Source organism: Vipera berus (genome assembly GCF_964194415.1).
Source record: "Vipera berus genome assembly, chromosome: 4".
NCBI lineage: Eukaryota > Metazoa > Chordata > Lepidosauria > Squamata > Viperidae > Vipera > Vipera berus.
Genome location: NC_138206.1, coordinates 58824346 through 58845936, shown reverse-complemented (window position 1 = coordinate 58845936; position 21591 = coordinate 58824346). Strand labels below are relative to the sequence as shown.

Below are 21591 nucleotides of genomic sequence, written 5' to 3'. Positions count from 1 at the left end.
GTAAAATATGAAAGTGTAGATGCTTTCAAAGAGATTCAGTAAATCCTAATTTTATCCTGCCCTTTATGGGTGCTCCAGATTTTTGCAGCTCAGATCTGGTAGCCCTTCCATAGCTAACCAACTGAAATGAAACAGTACCTTTTGTAACAGGGTAGACCATGTTGTGCCCCAATGATCATCCTCTTTAGCATCCACCAGCCTATCTAACCTACCTGACTTTTAAAAATAGTTTTAATAAAAGATACAGTCAAATGATATTGCAAAGTAAAAGCATCAGTATCTAGTGTATTTGTTTGCAGTGGTGTATCTGGAACACACAAAAATCTCACTGGGACTGTAGCAGCATTTCTGGGGATAAATGCTTTCTATTAATTTGGTATTTTCCGATTGATCATGCTCATCTGAGCAAGTATTATGAAAATGTTAGTCTGCAATGGCATTTTGGGTGTGTGTTTCCTAAATTCCAAATGTGCCCACAGAACCAATATTGTTCCGATATATTTTTGCTACATAGTTTTCTGAGCACCATAGGGCAAATAAATATAGTGGGAGAGCAAGGACCTTGTACTAACCATCAAATCATGATGTAGTATAGGCATAGTTAGATAACAAAAACTAACCAATCGCATTTTAGCGAAGTGAGCTATAGCAACTCAGTCCAAGTGGTTATTTATATCTCAGTTTGTTATATAAATACAAATCTAAAAGATTGGATTTTCTGAGTAAAACACATGAAATTCACCATAGGTAAATTTTTTGAAAGGCAAATACAGCTTTATTTAAAAAAAAACATTATTAGGAGTCTCAGGAAGGACTGAGAAGTAATCAGGTTGCTGTGAGAGATTATCAGAAGGATGAGAAATAACATAAGGGAGAATAGACCAAACCATCAATATGTAGAAGAGGAGTCCGTTGGACCTACTGAATAAGGCGCAGGAGAGAAGTCTGGGAAGAATTGTTGCAAATCTTTCAAAGAGGATTCACGTTAATGAATTTGCTGCAACAGAGAGTTACAAGACGCAAGAGCTGAATAGTTATGTCAACATACCATTGAAATGATAGAAAGCAAAAGCAGAAGAAGCCATCCATCTGTGGCTTAAATAACAGAAACACACTTAAAGAATAGAGAAGAGCGCCAGTTTGGTGTAGTGATTACAGCGCCAGGCTAGAAACCAGGAGACTGTGAGTTCTAGTCCTGCCCTAGATACAAAGCAACCAGGTGATGTTGGGCCAGTCACTCTTTCTCACCCTAGTGAAAAATACCAGCACCAAACCACTTCTGAAAAACCCTGCCAAGAAAACTGCAGGGACATGTCCAGGCAGTCACCAGGAATCAGTGCTAACTTGTAGGCGACAGAGAGAAGGAGACAAAAAGAGAGAGAGAGAGAGAAAATGAGAATGATGGGGAAATGCCTTTCTAAGCAGTTACTACTGCACATCACATACCTATAAGCAGATTACCAATCTCCTAATAAAAAGCTATTTTAAACACAAATTTAGTACTTTAAGAAATTTATTAGCCAGACGTAACAGCACTTTTGTGTGTAAAAGTGCACCAAAAGAGACACCTGGTCTGTTAAACCAGGGCTTTTCAACCAGTGGTACGGGTACCACTTGTGGTACATTGGCACCTGGCAGGTGGTACGCGACCATCCTAGAGAAGTGGTAGTGGGGGAGGGGAATGAGCTGAACTGGTGGTAGCACTGCACAAGCCTGAGCGAGAGATGGCTGGAGCTGCAGGGCTGTCAGGGCTCAGCAGAAGCGCCAGGCTCCAGCTGGAGCTCGGCGCTGCTGGCGCTTCTGCTGAGCCCTGAAGAAGCATCGATCAGCTGGAATGTTGCAGCATCCCCAGGGTCTTGTGATTTACATTCAGATGCTTGGCAACTGATTCATTTATGATGGTCACAGTGTCCCAGGGTCATGTGAAGTGACCAGAACCTGCTGCAACCACCCAGCAGATGGGGGGGGAAATAAAAACCAAACACCCCCCCACTGCCAATCCTCAACAGAAATGCTCACAACAATGAAAACCTCGGACAGGAGGAAGAGCGCCGCTGGGCAGGCAGGCAGGTGGTACTCAGATTTTTTCAGTGCCATTGTAACTTCGAACAGTCACTAACGAACTGTTGTTAAGTCGAGGACTACCTGTACTTCATCTCTTTTTTCCTTTTTTGGGGGGGTCATCAAGTTTTTGACACCTTGCTAGGCGACTGGTGGTACTCGGATGTTGCCTTATCCTAAAAGTGGTACAATGGGTGAAAAGGTTGAAAAGCCCCGTGTTAAACAAAGCTGGAAGAGACTGAAACGTGACAGATCATATTCTACCCTTCTGTCACGTTTCGGAAATCTGTTTAAGATCTGGCTCTGGTTTGGGGGCTGGGAGTTAAAGTGCTTGTTCAGCTCCTGTTGAGGCTGAATATTTTTAAAATATTATTGTTTTATCCAAATTATTGTTTTAAATTACTGCAAACCACCCACAGTCTTTTCTCAGTTGGCCAGCCTTAAAAATCCAATAAATTAAAGAAAATAAATAAAAACACTGGGTTGAGGAAGCGGTAACCCTTACATTTGCCAAATGACCATTTCCAGGACTGCACACCTTTGTTCGTGGTGGGTGGAACTGTTGGAGCAGTAATTCAGCAACAGCATATTTCCTATCTCTGATTACAGGTTTTAATTGCTTTCTCTTTTGGAGTTCAGTGTTATCTAGGGAAATCACACTTCTGGGCCAGAAAGCAAATATCTAGAGATCTTTCATGTTATTTTCAGAAACAATCAGGTAATCCATTCTAATTTAAAACAAAAGAAAAGAAAACATGAGCCCATTCATTCGGTTATAGAGAGACTGGGAGTACAAAACAATACTGGTGTATTTTCAAAGTAATCACTATCCATCTGGAATTTCTCTTTTCTTGAGAGCACAGTCCAAACCATGGTATACCTGTTGCAGATATTCAGGATTCTCCCAATTAGCTGATGAAATTTGTTATCTGATTTAAATCCAATCCTGTAGGAGTTACTAAATTCAATGAGATTTATTCTCGGGTAAGTATTATGTATCTCTCTGTATCCTTCTACCTAAAGTATAAAGTTAAAAGTACAGGCTTCATTATGTTAAATAATTAATTAAAATATCAGCTAATAGTCCATTTGGCATAAAATAACAAAATATGTAAGTGAGAGGGGAAAAACTGTAGAATTGTACTATTTGCAGGTTGTTTATTCCAACTCACATTCTATTAAGAGCTTCTAAATGTTCCAGTTCACATAATAAATATCCTGAAAGATATGCTTGCACAGCCTGCATGCAAACACATAAGTAAATGCAGCGTGTAAACTGCCACGTGCAATTAAAAGCAGGCTCTTAATTGAAATTTTGGATCAAAAGACTCTTAGAAGTAAAGTGTATCAGCATGCCATAAATGTTCAGCTGCATGCCCTGAAATGTTAGTTTATAAGATTCTCATTTCCAAAAGTATCTCTGGCATTATCTCTGAGCATATATAACAAATGTAAATCATTACATATGCTCTCCACTTGGTCACTAGTGCCGTGGGCATCTCCTGATTGGACTATTGCAACATGCTCTATATGGGGCTACCCTTGAAAAGTATCTGGAAGCTTCAACTGCTGCGTGAGCTACATTGGGTGCCCAAAGGGCACAAATAACACCTCGTATCCATCCACGAACTGCACCGGGTGCCAGTTTGCTTCCACATCCAATTCATAGTGTTGGTCACTATATTTAAAGCCCTACATGGCATGGATCAGATTACCTACGGAACTGGAACTGGCCCCATTCCATCATCCTGTCCACTCATTCAGACAGGGAAGAGCATGCTACTGACCGTGTCAGTCAGAGAATTCCTACTGGTGAGGTCAAGGAGGAGGACATTTTCTGCTGCTGCTCCTGCTTTATGGAACATTTTGTCCCCAGAGATGAGGAACGTGCCCAATCTTTTGGCCTTCCACAAACGGGTCAAAACCTGGCTGAAAACCTTGCGTGGGGAACACAAGTGCCCAACCAGCCATGGAGCAGGTTGCCCCATGATAACCCCCCCCCCACCGCCTATATTAACAACTCTTAAATCTCCCCATTTTAAATATTTCCATCTCTTGCAATTTTATAATGTTGTTTTACGTTTTTAAGTTTATCTTAAATTACTCGATTTTAAGGTTTTATAGTATTGATTAAATTGTACACTGCCTAAAGCCCCTCTGTGAGGGATATGGGTGGTTAATAAGTTTGATATATAAATAAATTACATGAGAACCTTCAGTCTACCAATCTATACAAAAATTAGATGGAAAGTCTTCCTAATTTTATCTTAAGCCTTTCACATCTGGGAAAACATGAGTCAACAGACACTGTTTAAAAAGGCAATGACAAATGGGGAACAAAACTCCTGTGTCAGCAATTATGCTGACAATTGAAATGGAAATTTTGCATTGAAAATCACATCACAGCAAAGGAATAATCAAAACTATATTCAAAACATGATTTTTTAATGGGGAGGTGGGTATACTTTTAAATGGCCCTGAAACATTTACTGTGGAATTTGGATGCAGTTCTATGCATACATTTTCCAAGTTTGTATATATTCTTGCTGCTTCCCAAATTCTCTTTTCAAGAATTGTTGGAGCATGATAAGAATAAATTCCCATTCTTCTTCACTGTTAGATATACTGACCCTCCATTTTCCAAATTTATGTCCCACATTTCCTCACATTCAAAGATAAAATTAATATTAATAAAGGAAGAAGGAAAAGAATTGCATGATCCTGTAGCCATGAACTTAACTTCCTGCCCACAATGAATAACCACTGTTATCTGCTTGCTGAAATTAGGATGAAATTCCTTACCCACCACTATTAATCTCCCTAAATGTCAAAGACCTGATTCAAATAAAATATTCTGCATGCCAGCATGATGTAGGTCTTAAGATTTTGGAATGGCAGCAGAGGAGGGCGTGTTATGTAGACAGCCTTGAACTCCTAAAAGGTGGGATTTACACCTATTAAATGAATAAATATAATGATGATGATAACTTTATTGTCACTTTGAATGTACACCAATCGGCATACATCAAAATGAAATTTTGTTGCATACAGCTCTCAAAGGGTCACCACCTCCGATATATACTCCTTGTTCGGGGCCCGCTCAAATTTCACATTGTCCATTTTAGTCTCTAGGGAGTGAACGATGGCAAACAGGACAGATGGAAATGGGGCTCCATGTGGATTAGCCCTCAAATTCGCTTGTATTCTGACAATGTATAGTGTATTCATACACTATAAGCTTTTTTCACATAATGATGGTGGTTTCTTTTTTAGCTTAATGTGTTGTGTGAGCTCTGCTACACTGATTTGAAAACCACAGTTTCTGGCTTAACAGGTATGGGAACTCTATCCATTTGGTTATTTAGCAATCCATGGTTTAATTTAAAAATTCCTAATATCTTCACATTTAATGCAGTTTGCTTGTATTGGGCCCAGCATGACATGCAAATCCATCCATATTGCCTTTAATATCATTTGGTACCCCAGCCACTATGGCTTACAAAAAAACTATTTGTGTTTTCTTTAAGTCCTGACAGCATTTTCTGTAAATGCAACAAAATCATTCTATATTTCTGTCATGGGTAAATGCCACTGAGATCAATGGCTTTTATTTCTAACAAGTTAAATAAAACAGCTGTCCCAGAGCCAGTCTTTCAACTATAATTTCCATTTTTCCCAGCTACAATGTTCATTGCTGGTCTGGCATCAGGTTAAGAGAGTTGGATTTCACAATATGTGCAAGATATCAGGTTGCCAAAGTCTGGTATATAGGACTCAAAGGCGTATTAATTTTCTCAGGGAAAGCAAAAGGACCAGGCATGTTGAACGCTTTGTGGAAAGCATATAAAATGCCTACATTTCAAGAAATTCAAATTGGATTACAATATTGTTCAACAATGAATGAATCACAATGCTATAACAATACAAAAATGAAGGCAAATGCTCTCCCCGGTAGAAGTCAGTTAATTTTTAAAAGCTTGCCAGCACTAAAGAAAAGTTATAGAGAATTCTATAAGAATTGGAAAGGGGGCACATAACTAAGTCAGAATATCAGCCAATAGCCCGTGCCTGCAAAGATGAACTAAGGAAAGCTAAGACTCAAAATGAACTATGGCTTGCGACCAAAGTCAAAAATAACAAAAAAAGTTTCTTTCAACATATAAAAATCAAGAAAAAAGTTAAGGAAATGATTGGTCCATTAGTGGGGGAAAGTGGCAAGAAGGTGACAAGCAACAGGGAGAAAGCAGAACTATTTAACTCGTTTTTTGCATCTGTCTTTACACAGAGAAAAAACAGTCCAACCTACCAAAACCAGTGCCATAAAAAACAGAATAGAAACGCAAGTTAAGATAGGCAAGAAAATGGTAAGTGAGCACCTATCCAGCCAAGACGAGTTCAAATCACCATGACCAGATGGATTACACCCCAAGGTTCTCAAGGAAATGGCAGATGTAATCTCAGAACCACTGAACTATATTTTTCAAAGTTCCTGGAGCACTGGGGAACTACCAGAGGACTGGAAGAGAGCTGTTGTAGTTCCCACCTTCAAAAAAGGGAAAAAAATAGATCCAGGAAACTACAGACCTATCAGCCTGACCTCAATACCTGGGAAGATTCTGGAAAAGATAATCAAACAACAAATCAGCGAACACCTTGATGCAAACAAAGTCATCACTAAAAGTCAACATGGGTTTGTCAAAAACAGATCATGCCAGACAAATCTTATTACATTCTTTGACCAAGTGACAAAACTAGTGGACCAGAGGAATGCTGTAGATATAATTTACTTGGACTTCAGTAAGGCATTTGATAAAGTAGATCACAACCTATTACTTGATAAGATAGAAAAATGTGGGTTAGATAGCATCACCACCAGATGGATTCATAGCTGGCTGACAGGCCGTACTCAGCGTGTGGTCCTCAATGGAACTGCATCTACATGGAAGGAAGTGTGTAGTGGGGTGCCCCAGGGCTCTGTTCTGGGCCCAGTGCTCTTCAACATCTTCATCAATGATTTGGATGAGGGGATAGATGGGGAACTCATCAAATTTGCAGACGACACCAAGCTGGCAGGAGGATCTGGACAGACTCGAACACTGGGCGCTATCTAACAAAATGAAATTCAATGGTGAAAAAAGTAAGATTCTACATTTAGGCAGGAAAAATCAAATGCACAGGTATAGTATAGGTGGTACCTTGCTCAATAGTAGTAACTGTGAGAGGGATCTTGGAATCCTAGTAGACAATCACTTCAATATGAGCCAGCAGTGTGCTGCAGCTGCCAAAAAAGCCAACACAGTGCTAGGCTGCATTAATAGAGGGACAGAATCAAGATTACGTGAAGTACTAATACCACTTTACAATGCCTTGGTAAGGCCACACTTGGAATACTGCATCCAGTTTTGGTCACCATGATGTAAAAAAGATGTTGAGACTCTAGGGCAACAAAGATGATTGGGGGACTGGAGGCTAAAACATATAGGGAACGGTTGCTGGAATTGGGTATGTGTAGTTTAACGAAGAGAAGGGTGAGGGGTGACATGATAGCAGTGTTCCAATATCTCAGGGGCTGCCACAAAAAAGAGGGAGTCAAGCTATTCTCCAAAGCACCTGAAAGCAGGACAAGAAGCAATGGATGGAAACTAGTCAAGGAGAGAAGCAACCTAGAACTAAGGAGAAACTTCCTGACAGTTAGAACAATTAACCAGTGGAACAACCTGCCTCCAGAAGTGGTGAATGCTCTAACACTGGAAGTTTTTTTTTATTGAAAAGTTTTAACATACAGTTTATCTTTAACAGTCCCCCCCTCTCCCTCCCCTCTCCCTCCCCCCCTCTCCCTCCCCCCCTCCCCCCCCCCGACTTCCCAGAGCTAAATACAAGGTATAGAAAAAAAAAACAATCATAAACAACCATATACTAACAACCATAAACTCTAAAATCCATCACTCTCTAGCTTGTATAGGATAATACAAACCTTAGTAATATTAAATATATATAGAGAAGAAAGAAAAAAAAAGAAATAAAAAAAAAGAAGGAAGACTTATTCAAATGCTACATGAAACTTCTTAACCCTATATTTGTTCTGGATATACTCAATCCATTTTCTCCATTCCATAATATAACGTTCTTGCGAGTGATCTTTCAAGTAAGCCGAAATCTTTGCCATCTCTGCCAGGTCAGAAACCTTTAAAGTCCATTCTTCTATGGTCGGCAGTTCCTCTTTCTTCCAATACTGACCTATTAAAAGTCTTGCTGCCGTAATTAAATTTAACATCAGCTTAGTGTCCACAACCGTAGCATCTGTGATTATTCCCAACAAGAAGAGTTGCGGACAAAACTTTATCCTTTGCTTAAAAATCTTCTGCATATTCCACCAAATTTTTATCCAGAAAACCTTAACCTTTTTACAAGTCCACCATACATGAAAATATGTTGCATCTTCATCACCACACCTCCAGCATTTTGGCTGATAATTTGGGTACATACTTGCAAGCTTTTTAGGATCTAGATACACTGGAAGTTTTTAAGAGGAGACTGGACAGCCATTTGCCTGAAATGGTATAGGGTTTCTTGCCTGAGCAGGGGGTTGGACTAGATGACTTCCAAGGTCCCTTCCAACTTACTTATTATTGTTGTTGTTGTTCATTTAATTTCTGGAAGCGAGAATCATCATATAAAAGGAACAGAACTACACTATAATCTTTCCCTGTAAACTTTCCTTCAAAGGGAAAAAGAGGCACATTTCTAGAGAAGCATATATAGCAAAATAAGGGTCAAACTTACTTTGTGTACTCTGCTTTGCTCAATACTTCTTTTTCAGCTCTCCCAATTCCCTCACCAAATCCAATGCCAAGAGCTTCTGTCCTGGTGCCAGTGTCTCAGCTGTTCTAATAGCATAGTATTTTCACAAGCAAGAATGCCATACACTTTTTTATGCCACTGGCTATGCTCCAATGTCACAAAGAGAACCACCCAAGACTGGGAATAACTTAAAATTCTGTACATGAAGTTTCTTCAGAAACCTTTTCCTAAAGAGAGCCTTGCCATCCTTGCCCTTTAGGTAGCGTGGGTTTTCAAAGGCAGTTTCAGTGTGTGAGGTACTCAGGAAACAGATACACAATAATAAATAACAGTACCTGCCAAGTAATAAAGGAACCTAAACCTGAAAATTGAGTCCATTTTCAGAAATATATAACAGATCAAAACCCACAATAGCTAAGTTCAGGGGATCGTAAAATATTGTAGGAAGCCCCAACATTACTTTACTGAAATAGATAACTTTAACAATACTCTTTAACAAATATCTGGCTACTCTAATAGCAACCTGGGGCAAAAAGCACACTTAATAGTTTTTGTACAGTTACATAAGAACTATCAAAGTAACATGCTTTCTACTATTTTTATGTTACTTAAAAATACTGAAATCAAATGGTATATATATATATATATATATATATATATATATATATATATATATATATATATATATATATATATATATATATATATATATATATATATATATGTTTTCGTAGATTCTCGCGGGTGTCTGTATGTGTAGATCTAGAGTCTCGGGTTTCTTCCCGCGTTCCTTTCATCTTCAGAAAGTTGTGGCGACGTTTCGACGAAATCCCATCCGTCATCATCAGGCCGGAGTGTTCCTCCTGCTGCTTCCAGGAGCAATGCGTGGTCTGGCTGTTCCTTTCCTTCTAACTGCCGGTGGGGCTGTGTTCTGAGGCGTGGCTGTCTTCTGATTGGGTGGATGCGTGGTTGTCTTCTGATTGGTTGGAGGCGTGGCTGTCTTCTGATTGGGTGGATGCGTGGTTGTCTTCTGATTGGTTGGAGGCGTGGCTGTCTTCTGGTTGGGTGGGGTGTGTTCTGAATGGGTGGGGTTTTTTGTTGTGTTGTAATATCCTGAGTGTTGTGATTTGGTGTCCTGAGGAGTGGGCTGTGTAGTGGCCTCCAGAGCTTTGGTTTGGCTCCGAGTTCGAGGACCTGCTATGTATCTCTGGTATGGGTCAGTCAGGTTCGTGTGTGCGTTCTTCTGTTTGGGTGATGGCACTTTTGCTTGACTTGTTCTGTCTTTTATGTGGGAGAGTTTTTGTTCTGGGTGTGGATGAGTCTTGCTGGGGCTGGTGGCATTTGGGGTTGTTTGTTGGTTTTTTAAATCCTTGTTTGCTGAAATTCGTTTCTCTATCAATGCTGGTTTCCAAATGGCATGTAGGCGGGAGGTGTCGTCTCGCTTGTTCATACTGTCTGGGTGTTTTTCTATTTCAATGGCTTCTCTGATTATTCTGCTATTGAGATGTTCTATTTTGGCGATTGTTTTTGTACCTTCAAAATTGATGTTGTGTCCCGTAGTGTTTATGTGTTGTACTAGTGAAGATGTGTGATCTTTCTTCTGTACTGAGTTCTTATGTTCTTCTACACGTACCTCTATTCTTCTGTTAGTCTGTCCGATGTATGTTGCTGGACAGGAGGCGCATGGGATTTGGTATATGCCCTGGTTTTCCAGTTCTATTTTGTCTTTGGGGTTTCTCAGGATGGTTGATATCTTTCTGTCAGTGTTAAATGCGGTTTTGATGTTATGTTTGCGTAGTACTTTACTGATTTTGTCGGTTGTTCCTTTTATGTAGGGCAAGATGGCTCGTCCGTTGTTCTGTTCTTCTTCTTGGATGTTTTTCTGTTTCGGAGTCCCCTGCTGAATCATATTGGTGATTTTGTTTTTTTGGAACTTGTTTGCTGTCAATATGTCTGTCAGGGTGTGTAGTTCTGTTTGTATATGTGTTTCATCCGCAAGGCATCTGGTTCTTGTTATTAGTGTTTTGGCTACTGAATTTATTTGTGCTGGGTGATGATGTGATTGCGCATTGAGGTAACGGTTGGTGTGTGTTTTCTTTCGGTAGACTGTGTGTCCTAGGGTGCCGTTTTGTTTTTTGTATATAAGTACATCCAGGAAAGGTAACTGGTTGTTTGTTTCAATCTCCATGGTGAATTTTATTTTGGGATGTAGGCTGTTCAGGTGTGTCAGGAAGTTTTCTAGCTCCTTTCTTCCATGGGGCCAGATCACGAAGGTGTCATCCACATATCTGAGCCACAGTTTTGGTTTGTTTGTGGTCTTTTCCAGAGCGTTAGTTTCAAATTCTTCCATGAAAAGGTTGGCGATAACTGGTGATAGAGGGGATCCCATTGGTGCGCCTTCTATTTGTTTGTATCTCTGGCCTCTGTGTATGAAGTATGTGTTTGATAAGCAGTGTTCTGCTAGTTCTATAATATGGTTTGGTGGTTGGTATTTGCTTCTTATTGTTGATAGAGCTTCTTGGACTGGCACCCGGGTGAACAGTGATACCACATCGAAGCTGACTAGCAAGTCTTTTTGGTCTATCTGTAGATTTTTCACTAATTCTATAAAGTGGTATGAGTTTTGGACATATGAAGCTGCCATTTCTGCATGAGGTTGTAATTGTTTTGCTAGGTATTTAGCTAAGTTTTGTAGTGGTGAGCCTATAGAACTTACTATGGGTCTTAGTGGGATTCCATCTTTGTGTATTTTGGGGAGGCCATATAGTTTTGGGCATCTGGATGCCCAAATACCGAAAGAAAACACACACCAACCGTTACCTCAATGCGCAATCACATCATCACCCAGCACAAATAAATTCAGTAGCCAAAACACTAATAACAAGAACCAGATGCCTTGCGGATGAAACACATATACAAACAGAACTACACACCCTGACAGACATATTGACAGCAAACAAGTTCCAAAAAAACAAAATCACCAATATGATTCAGCAGGGGACTCCGAAACAGAAAAACATCCAAGAAGAAGAACAGAACAACGGACGAGCCATCTTGCCCTACATAAAAGGAACAACCGACAAAATCAGTAAAGTACTACGCAAACATAACATCAAAACCGCATTTAACACTGACAGAAAGATATCAACCATCCTGAGAAACCCCAAAGACAAAATAGAACTGGAAAACCAGGGCATATACCAAATCCCATGCGCCTCCTGTCCAGCAACATACATCGGACAGACTAACAGAAGAATAGAGGTACGTGTAGAAGAACATAAGAACTCAGTACAGAAGAAAGATCACACATCTTCACTAGTACAACACATAAACACTACGGGACACAACATCAATTTTGAAGGTACAAAAACAATCGCCAAAATAGAACATCTCAATAGCAGAATAATCAGAGAAGCCATTGAAATAGAAAAACACCCAGACAGTATGAACAAGCGAGACGACACCTCCCGCCTACATGCCATTTGGAAACCAGCATTGATAGAGAAACGAATTTCAGCAAACAAGGATTTAAAAAACCAACAAACAACCCCAAATGCCACCAGCCCCAGCAAGACTCATCCACACCCAGAACAAAAACTCTCCCACATAAAAGACAGAACAAGTCAAGCAAAAGTGCCATCACCCAAACAGAAGAACGCACACACGAACCTGACTGACCCATACCAGAGATACATAGCAGGTCCTCGAACTCGGAGCCAAACCAAAGCTCTGGAGGCCACTACACAGCCCACTCCTCAGGACACCAAATCACAACACTCAGGATATTACAACACAACAAAAAACCCCACCCATTCAGAACACACCCCACCCAACCAGAAGACAGCCACGCCTCCAACCAATCAGAAGACAACCACGCATCCACCCAATCAGAAGACAGCCACGCCTCCAACCAATCAGAAGACAACCACGCATCCACCCAATCAGAAGACAGCCACGCCTCAGAACACAGCCCCACCGGCAGTTGGAAGGAAAGGAACAGCCAGACCACGCATTGCTCCTGGAAGCAGCAGGAGGAACACTCCGGCCTGATGATGACGGATGGGATTTCGTCGAAACGTCGCCACAACTTTCTGAAGATGAAAGGAACGCGGGAAGAAACCCGAGACTCTAGATCTACATATATATATATATATATACACACACACACACACACACACACACACATACACACACATTTGTGCAAACCTTTCAAAGAAGGTGCTTCACAATGCACAAAATCCTATACAAAGCACCTTTCACTGAAGCATTAAAGAGCTGCATCTTTTAGTGGTTCAAGTGGTTGCTTTAAAACAGACATGTCAAACACAAGGCCCGGGGGCCGGATCTGGCCTGCGAAGTGGTTTCATGTGGCCCGCGAAGCCATCCTGGAAAAAGTGAGGGAACGGCCCCCACTGCCTTGGCCCTGGCCCAGAGACCCACCTTCTGCCAGAGACCCTCAGATCTGTCCCACTCCTGCCCAGGCCCCCATAGGCACCCTTGATGCCAACGATGGAGAGCTGGCCATGCCCACCCAGTAGGCCATATGCATTCTAGCCACACCCATCCAGTAGGCCACGCCCACCCTGGCCATACCCACCCGGCCCCCTGAGGGCAACCACAATGCTGATGCGGCCCTCAATGAAATTGAGTTTGACACCCCTGCTTTAAAAGCTGTTCCCAAAGGCAACCAGGATTGGCTTATGAAGCAGGGTAGTGTGGTAAAGGAAACAGAAGGTGGAGATTGTACAATCCAACTAGCTGAGATACTTAAAAGTACAGATTGTAGAACAAAACTTAATGTACTGGTGTTGTATATATGGGTTAAACTTAGAAAATCGGAGCAGTCTTCAAGTTGTGCAGTCTTTGTTATGGAATACATGCATAACCTTGAAGAAAAGAAAAAGGAGATACTGTCTAGGAAACCTATCAGACCAGAGACGCCATAGGCCCCCCCCCAATCAGTTAACCATCAAAGAAACAAACGGAGAAAATATTCATCCTAACTGATCTAGCAGCTAAAAGTGGCAGGCAGGAAATCTGTACTTTTAGACTTGTAAGATTCTGTTAATGTAGCCTTATACAATTGAGCTCATCTGGTTACCCAGGAGGGCTGGCAGCCCTTAAGATTTGAAGGTAATTAGCTGCTTCAGGATGTGTAAGGGCACACAGGTGGCACAGTTTAAACCAAACACAGTTTTCTTTGGGACTGTACTGCCTCTGCAAAGACCAGCTGTGATATCCTGTAAAAAAGCACAGCTGCTTTAAAGACTTCCAAATAGAAGCTATGTGAAATTTGTTTTCTGTATGCTCTGAAACAGAGTTTGCCTTTGAATCTGAAAGCACATGGAAATTTGCTATGGAGGACAAGGAAAATTTATGTGAAACAGAACCTCAGCCAAGAGGCATTGTGAAAAATGAAAAAAAAAATCCTAAATTTTAAAATAGCAAGATTGAAGTGGCTATCAAAAGAAGCTATCACGATAGCTGAAGAAAGTTAAACAACAAAAGCCTTGAGACAGAATAATTTATGTGACTTTCCAAAGTAAAAGGCTTAAAAAGATATGTCTGACCAAGACCAATGTTAACAAAGAGGGGGGGGGAAACAAGAAATGGAAGATGTTTCTTAGAAGATGAAATAAATTACGGCAAGTTTCACAGGTTAGGAAGAATTGTAAGGCTTGGTACAAGGCTCACCCAATAGCCAACATTTATTCAATAGAAGCTCTCAGATACACCTCAGGCAAGTATATTAATGTAGATTAATCTTTTTACTGCTGACAAGATATACAGTATATGAGGTATACATTATATATACACACATATCCTGGGAACCACTGTTCCCTCCTCCTTAGTTTCATTCCTTATAGGAAGATTCAACAGAAACCACCGAAGTATCTGATGAAAAATCAAGATAAGGTTAGGAGATGGGAAATACTGAAACCTCTCTGTATATATCTGTATATATTTTGCCTGGCTGGTTTGAACTGGCAGAGTTGACCCATTCTAAATTCCATCAATTAAAACAATGCCAATTTCTGGATCTTGATATCATGTGTTCTCTGTAGCAGCACCTGCCTTTTGGAATAAAATGTCCAAGATATGAATGGATACCAACCTACTGGTATTTCAAAGAGTCCTGAAACTTTGGATCATCGCCCAGGCTTTGGAGAGGATGACTGATGTCCCTTTCTTTCTGTTTCCCTCTGGGGTTGTTTTCTTTGCCATCCTTGTCCATTTGTCTTGTGTGCTTTTGTACTATTTCTGGTTTTAAAAGTTTTTAACAATTGTAACCCCCCCCCCCTAGACTTACTGGGTATAAGGCAGCATACTATTATTATGGCTGGTCAGTCTGATGTTTTGACTGAATTTGGCATTTTTGTCCACTATCAAGTCCTTCCCAATGACCTGGGATAGGCAGATATTCTTGTTTAACAATATTAAATATTACAATTATTTATTAATAGCATGCAAATATTCCAATGCACCATTGTTGTTACTTTGTCATGCCATTGCTTGTAGTCAGGCAGTGCGATCTTCTTGCAGCAGTTAACTAGGTGGTCCACTATTTTTTCAGCTTCTTTGCAGAGGTAGCATTTACTGTCTGTGGTGTCTTCTCAATTCTGGCTTTATATGAATTTGTTCTTAAGGCTTGGTCTTGTGCAGCCAGAATTAATCCCTCTGCCTCTTTCCTGCCCTTAGCCATTGCCAAATCTTCTTGTCCTGTCCTCTCTGTGTGTGTGTGTGTATTGTCCATGAAGTACTTTGCCTTGCCATATCTCTTTTCTATTCTTCACTTAGTCTTTCTTGTAAGCCACTTTGGTCTCTCTGATACACAGTAAACCTTCTTAGTGTACTAACTTCAGTACAGTACATCTTCTTCACTATCCTTCAGATATTCTTCCAATGTCCTTTTAATTCTTCTTCAATTGTCTGGTATACTTGCAGTATTTTATCTCCACATACACTCCTTGGTAAGTACATCATTGTGTGAATGAATTGTGTGACTGTCGTTTTTTTTTTAATTTTTTTCTTATCCAAGTTTTTTAATTCTGCTTGAGGCCGCTCCACTATGCCAGCTGTATATCTAATGCCTGGAATTGTCCAGATATTAATTACTTTGATAGCATTTCCTTCACCAACTTTGAACTTTAAAAGCTTCACTCTTGACTTCAGTAGGCTTGACATTGTCAGCCTGAAGAATGTCCAAGTATTGGTAGTGATCATCTTCATCCAGACTCTTGAAGTTATTTCCAGTGTATCTTGATTCTTTCTGTTTCCACTATTTTCCCCGTTTATGGTAAGGATGGCACATTTCTCCAGTCCAAATTCCACTGCAATACCTTGGCTATATATTCAGAGAGATTCCATTTCAGATGGGCTTTTCTTTTCAACTTCAGATCATCATGTAAAGGATGTGGGAGAGCCCAGCAGATGTTTATGTTTGTTATGTTTGTTAACCATAACCTGACTTGTTCAGTATAGTTCACAGAGGAATCAATGCAATGACAAACAGTAGAGAAAGTACTATTATTACTATATAGAGTAATAATAATTACTATAATAATAATAATAATAGTAACAATAATTAATATATAGGTGGCTCAGTGGGTTAGGACGCCGAGCTTGTCTATCAGAAGGTCGGCAGTTTGGCGGGTCGAATCCCGAGTGCCGCGTAACAGTGTGAACTCCTGTTACTCGTCCCAGCTTCTGCCAACCTAGCAGTTCGAAAGCACGTAAAAAATGCAAGTAGAAAAATAGGGACCACTACGGTGGGAAGCTAACAGCGTTCCGTGCGCCTTTGGCGTCTAGTCATGCCGGCCACATGACCACGGAGACGTCCTCGGCTTTGAAACGGAGATGAGCACCGGCCCCTAGAGTTGGAAACAACTAGCACGGACGTGCGGGGGAACCTTTACCTTTACCTTTTTAGAGATAATACATTCAGGAAAGATTATATAAAAGTTCTTTACTATAGGACATAAATACATTGTTACATGAGGAAACCCTGAAATATTGTTTAAAGCCATACAAGAAGTTAAACGAATAGCTTTATTTCAACAAACATGCACCTATGCTACGTGTCTAGAGAATGAAAACATTCAAACATATTAAATATATTCTATACTAAAAACCAAACTGAAAGAAAAATGAGTAATTATCAAACCATAGCACTAATTTCTCTCAACAAAGTTTTGCTTAAGATTTTACAAAGAATAGAATAAGGGGGGGACAGGAGAGGTCAGATTCACAGGCAGGTTTCAGAGAAGGACACAAAATCAAATTGCTAACATAAGATGGATAATAGAAAGAACAAAACAACATAAGAACAACATTTGCTTTTGCTTCACTAGACTTGATGCCCAAATTAGGAATTTATTAAGGCTAACAGGAATACTTGGGCATCTGATCTTTTGAGGAATCTTTAAAGTGAATGAGAAGCTACTGTAAAAACCTGAGGAAACCCAGGGGTTCATAACCAAAAAGTGAACAAAAACAAGATCATAGAAGCAGACGGCCAGGACCCAAGAGATTACAGAACTGATCCTAGAAGAGCTAGAACATATTGTAACAGATGTTTGAATGTTTGTCTATGCCGTGACCAATCTGATCCAAGGTATCTAGTTAGCCAACTACTTGTGTCGCGTTCCAAAGTTCAATAATGAGATACAGCACCTTTAAAGAGCTTTTCTCATAAGGTTATCTCTATAAACAGAAAAATACACTCCAAATATGCACACATCTTTCTTCCTAGCATTTTTCCACAAAAGCAGGGTCCAGGTTTGTTTGTTTGTTTGTTTTGGGGAGGGGGGGAATCAACCAAGTGTTGATCTATTGGTTGTGACAGCAACTGGCTGACTGATTTGTCGCCAGAGCCTGACATAAATGGGCTCAGAGAGAATGACTGGCCCAAAGTCACCAACCAGCTTTCACGCCTAAGGCAGGAACAAAACAGTCTCCTGGTTTCTAGCCTTAACTAACAAACCAAACTGGCATGATGATGATGATGATGATGATAGTCAATGTGTTCCCCAATACGTCTTTCCAAGATCTTTTTAATTACACTTTTGTAAAAAAAAAAGTTTGAATTTATGCCAGACAATGAGAAATATATAATTACGTAAGGATTCTGGAAGATTTCTTCTGTGATTTATTGAAGTGCCTGCAACAATTGCATCCGTTAGTAGCAAGCAACAAATGCAATCACACACCCATCATCTGGAAAGTCAAATGAATTGGAGTAGCCAAATGGTAATTCAGAATTGGAAATTCAGAAATAGAAAATATCATTTTCGTTAGCATATTAAACTAAACTGAAATCAAAACTTTAAAATGCACAATTTCTCAGAAACTGCTGAAATAAATTTTTAGACCAAAATTCTAACTGCATGAGCCTCAAGAGATAAAATGCACACACTCCAGTAACATTCAAGAAAAAATGTAAAAATATATGGCAAATCAGTTAAAAGCAAACTAAGCTCTAGTACACAATGGCATTATACAATAGATGTGGAAAACATAAGAAATAATGCAAAAAAATTCTTGTTAACATCAAGATTAAACCCACGGAACACAGGGAACCAACATTAATCACATTACATGTATACCTGAGGAGTAGGAAGCAGGAAAAAAACACCCCTTCCAGAAATCTACTTTTGTCAAAAGAAAGTATTTGGCATCAAAGTTGGACAGTGAATCTCATTTGAAAACCACTGAATAAATGGGACATACTGTATGTTGAAATTAATGAACCTGAGCACTTGAATGAGACTTGTGAAACTAACTGGATGCAACCCAGTAACTTTTATTATTAATTTCAGAAAAGTAGCCGAGGACAAAATACAGTTTATCTTGATGTTTATCTTTTTTTAGGCTAAGTGCAAAAATGTTGTGGAGCAGTTCAGCCAGAGTTCTGTTCTTTATTTACTTACACATAATAGACAGAATCTTTCCAGACTAAATCCTTACTATTATGAGCCTAGCTAGGAAATTGGCTATCTGAACACTTTCTTAATGGGCTGTCCATCTCCAGACTGTGCTGCCTCTTGCCCCCACTTCTTTTTTTTTTTTGAATATGCACCCTACTTCCTGGGAAACTGCCCCTTCACTGTAGTCCTTCATATCAGCTCCCTCTCTGTGGGTTTCCTCTCACAACTTCAGAGTCCAGAATGGACAGTTCTCCATCCAACTTGGCCGTGCTAAATATGAAAAAAAATAAGAACACCTGTTACATAAATTGTTTCATTTAGAAAACTAAATATTAGAGAACTAGATTGCCCTACCACTTTCTTTCAGATATATTTCTATCTCTACATTTATTTATTTATTCTGGGTGGAATGGCATTTGCTTGCAAGACTCTATAATAAAGAGAATTGGAAAGTAAGAATGTTGTAACACCAAGGCCTTAATGCGAATTCCCTATCTTTGGGTACACATTGTAATCAAAGAACTTTGCATGCCGTATTGATAAACTTACACAAACACTGAATGACTTACTGTATTTATTTAGAAATTATCTGTCTCTGCATAAAAGGCTAAAAGTTGGAAAATACAGTAGCACTCACATACTAGGGGTGTGTGTGTGTGAAAGAGAGAAAACTGATTATGAATCAGCAACTACTGTACTCAGTATAATTCACTTCCAAGAACCTTAGTTCTACTTACATAGCACAAATAATACAGGCTACAAGGCTAGTTAGTATAATGCACAGCTGATTGGCATAGATGAAATTTTTAATTACAAGTGCAACGATGAAAGTTAAAACATATGCTTAATGGGGGGGGTGTTTGCACAATCTATGAAACCACAAATTATCTATATAGATGGGTTCATACTACATGCTAGTTAATGGTTTAATGTATCATGTGATTCTAGCCTACATAATTAATTTACAGTTCAGTGTATTGTGTGAACAAAAGCAACTAGGTTAATTTAATAATGTATATCATCTGAACACAATGACACACTCTGGCAGGATCAAATGAAGGATGACAACCTTTTTCAGTCTGCCATTAATTATTCTAAAACACTCATTTTCCTTACAGTAATTGCATTCTCCCCACAGTGCAGTCCTTGGCTGCAAACAGATCAGATGCAAAGTAATGGTCCCAACTAGCTTTCAAGAAGCCTGCCCCTTTGCCAGCACCAAACTCAAGCCAAGCGTGCGAAGAAGCAACGAAGAAGAGCAGAAAGAAAAGGCAGAGCTTTCACAGACAGCAAACGAGGACACGTTGAACGGCTATAGGACCAAGGCGTGGCGTGTCAACCATATAGGATGCGCTGGCTTTGCGCAAATGAAAACGAGACGCCTCCAATTCAACGGAAAAACTCAACGCGAAAGTAACACGCGCGCTTACACACGTACAAGCAACCCCTCAGAGGCAGCCACATACACCCACCGAGCGGAAGCTGGCGGAGAAAAGGACGAAACTACCAGAGGAGGGGACGTTCGCTCCCCTTACAAACGCACCGAAGCGAAACCGGAGCTTTCACGCCGTTGTTTTGTGGGTTTTTTTTTTGGCCAAGGGTGGAAAAGCGGATTAATCCATTAAGGTCACGCGCAAAGTAAAAGCCAGCGGAGGGAGCCGACAGTCGGGCAAAAAGGAGCGGACCGGGTAGAGAGCGGGGATCCTGGGAGGACTGCAGCAAAGAGACGGCGGCGTGGAAGGGCTTTGCAGGAAGAAAGGAGGCTACAACGCTCAGAAGAGGGGGCGGAGGGGGGGGATCGTCGGAGCTCTAAAGCGAGTCAAGCTCGTCTCCCGACGAGGTGGGGTTGTTGGTGGGGGTGGGGGGGACGGAATGGGAAGGTGATCTCCCATCAGCCCGCCCGGCCTCGCTGCAGCATCAGGAGTTCCTGCCGAAGCGGCACAAACCTGCAGTCCTGGCCGCCCCCGGAACCTCTTTCTCCGCGGCTGCTCCCCAGCTCGGCTCCCCGAGCCTCGATCCGGCCGCGGCCGCGGCCCCTTCGTCTTTCTCCCGTTAAAGCAGCCGCGCGCCCACTTTTCTTCGGCGCCGGCGACCCGAGCGGCCGCCTTTGCTTTTTGCTCTGCGGAGGCTGGGACGCCGCTCCGGAAAAGGGCGTAAAGGAATCCGGTTGCTTATAGCGGCGCCGGGATGAAGCCTTGTGCCCAGAGTGCAGCAGAACCAGCTGCCTGTGCGAGTGTGATCGAGTGTGTCTCTGTTGTGTGGGTGTGTGTGTGTGTGTGTCCGGGTGGGCTCCCAGCAGGCGCTACTTCCTGTGCAACGACAGTTCAGTTCCTGCCGAACCAGGAGGCAGGGGAACGGGGCTGGCGGCTGAAGAAAGGGGGGAGCATCATGGTGGCGGCAGCGGCAGCCTTGCTTCAGTCGAGCTGCTGCCTTTGCAGGTCGTCGGGGGGTGGGGGTGGGGGGAGAGGAGGAGGGAAAACGAGTTTAACTTAAAAAGGCGCCTCTCCGGCGCCAGCATCATCGTCCCTCCGCGCCCCTCTGCCCTGGAGATTGGAGCCGCGGCGGGTGGCCAGGCGCGACCTCCGCTGCCCGCTTCCCGCGTCCCGCTTTCAGACGTGGTAGGAGAAGCGCCGCTGACGGCTCTCCCCTGCTCGCGCGCTGCACGGCAGGGCGGCAGCTGCTGCTTCCCAGGCTCGCGGAATGCGGCTAGGGCAGGGGTCGGCAACCTTGGCTCTTTTATGACTCGCGGACTTCAACTCCCAGAATTCCCGAGCCAGCATAGCTGGCTCGGGAATTCTGGGAG

The 21591-nt window shown here is 41.4% G+C and overlaps 1 protein-coding gene and 1 long non-coding RNA gene across 3 annotated transcripts in view; both read right to left on the bottom strand.

Annotated features, from left to right (window-relative positions):
• AGPAT3 (1-acylglycerol-3-phosphate O-acyltransferase 3) overlaps nucleotides 1–21027 on the bottom strand; it is a 96097-nt gene extending 75070 nt beyond the window's left edge. The window contains exon 1 of one of the 2 annotated variants that reach the window (XM_081326498.1): nucleotides 20735–21027. The gene's annotated coding sequence lies outside the window, so the exon portion shown is untranslated. Of the gene's footprint in view, nucleotides 1–6967; nucleotides 7097–20734 lie in introns of those variants that run through there. The other variant, XM_081326497.1, reaches the window with a different exon arrangement.
• LOC308667347 lies at nucleotides 7151–8894 on the bottom strand. The gene is made up of 3 exons (XR_014026266.1): nucleotides 8845–8894; nucleotides 7257–7339; nucleotides 7151–7168 (listed from the first exon to the last, which is right to left on the bottom strand). It is a non-coding gene; the product is annotated as an uncharacterized lncRNA (long non-coding RNA).
• Nucleotides 21028–21591: the final 564 nt, after the last annotated feature.